General features: G+C 49.0%; 1 non-coding gene across 1 annotated transcript; it reads right to left on the bottom strand.

Annotated features, from left to right (window-relative positions):
* Positions 1 to 2881: 2881 nt before the first annotated feature.
* On the bottom strand, positions 2882 to 2954 carry TRNAM-CAU (transfer RNA methionine (anticodon CAU)). The gene has a single exon. It is a non-coding gene; the product is annotated as a tRNA-Met (tRNA).
* Positions 2955 to 4415: the final 1461 nt, after the last annotated feature.

Genomic DNA, 4415 nt, shown 5'->3' with positions numbered 1-4415 from the left:
CATCTTCGAGCGAAGCCTTCGCGGCAATGTGATACAGCGGTTTATGTTTTGTGTCACGCAAGTTTGGAAAGAGAGGACGCTTCAGCGCCACCGCAACGTCACCACGAAGCCATGGCCTTGCTGCGTCATGGAGCTGGGTAATGTTTTTCAGTCTTGGCCCCGTGCCTACCTGGAGTTCTCGGGTATGGTGCTGGCCTCGTCTTGATGTGCGGAGTCGTGATTGTGCTACGGGCGCGCTGTCTTGACGGACACCCTGGGCACAGCGGCGGCGTGAAAGGTCCTCGCCGCCCTCTCGGCACCCTGCCTGGCTGCAGCAGTCGGCGCGGGGCTGGAGCTCCGCACGGAGTTCACCACGAAGAACGCGGCCAGCAGACAGAAGGATGCGAGGGCCGCGCCGTTGACCATTATGAGCACCCGCGAGCGAGACGACAGAGCGCCGCCGTTGTTGCTGCTGCCACCACCTCGCGGCGCCCGAGCTGGCCTCGATGGCGACCGGTGGCTCGTCCTGGCGCTGGCCGTGCTCCGTTTCTCGGGGGTCTGAGCAGTAGCTTTTCTCTGCGGCGAGTGACGCGGGCTGCGGGGAGTCGGATGCTTCTTCGAGGGAGCCATGGCTGGTCTCTGTGTTCTCGCTTGGTGCTGTTGTTCCAGCGCCGTATACCTCCTGCTTCCGTCGGGCGATTCAGTGCCGACTCGAAAAAATGGCGGCTGTTGTTGTTGTAGCCTACGACAGAATGGCGGCTGGCTGGGAGGCTGGACGCTTCGTTTTCCTTTTTGTTCCAGTAGTGCGTACGCGTGACGAAAAAGGGAGCTCAGTACGGAAAGGGTCGGCACTCGGGAAAAAGGAATATTGAAGTAAACATGAAAAGGAAGGCAGAAATAACCGTCGATGAAAGAAACAACGGGATTTCATCTTACCGAAAGGAAAAAAAACATGAGGCAGTTCCTTTCTTTTATTTATTGCGCAAATCTCTTTTAATATATTCATTTTATTACTTCTGTCAGGGTGCAGCTCAGTTTTGTGTGCCAAGCCACTCATCAATGTGAACGACGTATTTGCGTGCCGCGCAACTATGTCCCAGTGGTAGTTAAGGGTCTGGCCACGTAGTCTCGCTGAATGAGTCATGAAGCGAGGACTGAGGAATATTTTATTGTTGGAGGCGCCTCTGCACAATCGCTTGGCCGGTTATCTCGTAATCGTATAACCGAGTTCATCACGACGTCAGCGCCACCTGTCCATTTCAGTTTTGACCGAGCAAATTCAACAGGCAGTCGGAAAACACGTAGGGGACGCCGTGTTCTTTGTGTTAATCTCTGCAGTGATCATGTCATCAAACTCAAAGCCTTCAATTTTCAAAATGTGGATACAAGTGACAACTAGAGGATTGGCGCAGAAGGTCAAAAGAGTAGTTTAGAAATGAAGAGGAGAAATTTGGCCGTCGATCCGAAGATATTGAGCACGCTAGCAATTATTGGCTGGGTGGCACTTTTCATCACCCTGATACAAAGAGAATGCCGATAATTTTCTCTCTATCTACCCTTAAAGTGGCCCCTGAGACTGGTCGCTTTTCGAAGCGGAGTTTTCCAATTGGTATGATTTAAGAGCTATGGCTACCGAGCGAAGTTGTCACAAGGCTTACACACACCTTCAATAACTTGAACAAAGCTCGAACAAAGGTCGTCGCAATTCGATCCTTCTACAAGTGTTTTCCCGCCAAAAATGCCCTTTGTATGACCGAAGGAGAACTAACTGCCATAAAAAGTCCCCATCACGCACAATAGAGCCCTCCGTTTTGTGGTTTTATTTTTTTTTCGGAATTGGTGCATAACAATCGGACGATATTTTTTTAGGCGAAAATCGTGTACAGACCAGATATTTATCAAAAAGCCACATAAAGAGGGTTTTATCGGGTCGTGTTTTGTAGCAGAAGAAAATTTACTATAATCGCTCGTTTGTGTGCGAAACAGAAAAGGATCACTTTCGTTTACATTAGTCTGCAAACAATATGAAAATGACAATTTATGCGTGAACAACTTTTGTCAAACCTGATATTTCCTTTGTTTATCATTTATCGCAGTAATTTTGTGGCATGCATTATTATCTGATGTTCCGCACTTCCACGTCCGTGCAAGACTTCCCTGCATTTGTTTGTGCACTGCGAAAATATTGATGCAACCTCACAGCAGAGCCTCGGAGAACACAGAACACCGTTAGCTTGGGTACAGCTTGGTGCAATCACGACAGTTAGACGTCTGCTAAGTGCCCTTGTTTTGGGTTAAAGTTTCCAAAACGTACTGCTCGAACTTTGCTCCAAATTAAGCACCGCCACAAATAGAAAGCTTGTAAAAGAACTTAAATATGATCAATTGACTGAAAGCAAGATCTCAGCAATAAGCACAGGACGTCCAATGCTTGTTGTGTAGTGTTTTCAGCTTTTTGCACAGGAAAAATAAGTTATCTAGGGAGCTTATTCCGGCCTAGAAATGTCGTTTATTCCGATCTTTCAAAGAAACCTTTTCGGGCCCTACGCATATAAAGTCTGAACACTAAAATATGCGATTGGTGGCATTGTCGCCGATAGCATAATTTCGTTTTCGGATATGCATATGCGTAATGGAGAAAAGCAGCGCGCGTGCAATTATCGAAGTGAGCGCTTTGTGGTTTCTTTTGCTTGTCTTGCATAATTCCCCGTAAGACCGCGGGACGGACTCTGACGCTTGGGCAACGACGAGGCACATTTGTCGGTCTCGCGGGGCTCAAATTGGCATCCACGCCTGAAGTTAAGCGTGCACTTTTTAAGAAAAGTCGGTTTCGCGATCGGAGCCTTGTGTGTTTAATAACGCTTTCACTTACTCACCGTTGAAAAAAAAGAAGCAGTCCGCCTGCCCCGGGTGAGGATCGAACTCACGACCTTCAGATTATGAGACTGACGCGCTGCCTACTGCGCTACCGAGGCGGATGTTCACGCCCAAAAGCCAGTCACATTTCAACAAATTGCAACCCGTGAATACAGCTTCGGATGACCTGGAAAGTCTGACACAATTGGTTATAAGGGAAAGGCATGTCCTGATTTCGGGTGCTGTGTTGTCCTGGCCAGTGAAAAGTGCAAGTTTAAGCGCGAACCTACTGAAGTATTGCGCTCTTTGAAGCGTTAGTGCATGTATCGTATGTTGAGCTATATTTCGTCAACATACATTTTAAGGCATTTCTTCATTTTTTTTTGTCCAATGAACTATCAGCTCCAAGGCTGAACTACTGTGGGCCCATTGTTATCTTTGTGTTCGTGCCCCGCCCGAACTTAATCAAGCCACCTACATTGGATACATAAGAGATTAGCTTTTGTGAGAAAGACAGAAAGGCTAGTCAGGAGAGTGCGCAAGAGGGCGTTTCTCTGACCTGGCATACAGAACAGTGACCTGTCAGAACGGAACGCGTCTGACAGGTCACTGACGGGAAAACGGCGAAAGGGCGACAGCTCATCACTCTTGCAAGCTGCAGCATTCGAGTCACGCTCCAAGATAATAAGCGGCGCAGTGCGTTCTACAGGTATGCGCCACCGTCGTGTTTGTGCCACCGTCGACTTTACGCCGCCATATAAGACAGCCCCTCAGGAAGAAGAGCGTCCGGTACTTAAACAACACCGGGCGCAGAAGCAGCCGTAACTGCAATGGTCTGAAGGAACTGATTAGGTTCACAATACCCTTCGTACGCCTTGGTGCGCATAAATGATTCAGTGGTGGCCGCTGCCTTAGAACCTGATCTGCGCTTTGTCCAGCCATGAAATCGGCTTTATCGGTCGACTCGTTGGCTGCTGTGATTAATCGCACGGGCGCACGCAAGGCTGTCTAACGCATGGGAACATACAGAATCATCGCCTTCGAACTTCAGCATAATGAGGTTTGACTGCAATGCAATTTTACGTGCATCAGCAACACCCCAGACATTTACCGAGTGGTTTGGTTTGGTTTATGGGGTTTAGCGTCCCAAAGCGACTAAGACTATGAGAGACGCCGTAGTGGAGGGCTCCGGAAATTTCGACCACCTGGGGTTCTTTAACGTGCACTGACATCGCACAGTACACGGGCCTCGAATTTCTCTTCCAAAGAAATTCAGCCGTCGCGGCCGGTATCGAACCCGCGTCTTTCGGGCCAGCAGCCGAGCACCATAGCCACTGAGCCACCACGGCGGCACCGAGTGGTGGGTGACGCATTATTTGTTCGCATATTATGCCCTCAGGACCCTACCATTTTAGGCGGGAATAGCACAAAACATTAACATAATTGCCAAAAACATAACCAAGGCGATCTATAGTAAAAAAAATTAGCACTGATTTAGCTCTGGTTAAACCTGGAGGATTGCAAAAGCAACGAGGAGAGGGAGAGAGAGGCGACAGAGAGCGCGCGGCAGCGGCGGCGGC

Source organism: Amblyomma mixtum, chromosome 5 (genome assembly GCF_055824585.1).
Source record: "Amblyomma mixtum isolate Tamu chromosome 5, ASM5582458v1, whole genome shotgun sequence".
NCBI classification, from domain to species: Eukaryota; Metazoa; Arthropoda; class Arachnida; order Ixodida; family Ixodidae; genus Amblyomma; species Amblyomma mixtum.
The sequence above is the reverse complement of the archived record's forward strand: the minus strand, read 5'-3'. Positions and strand labels throughout refer to the sequence as shown.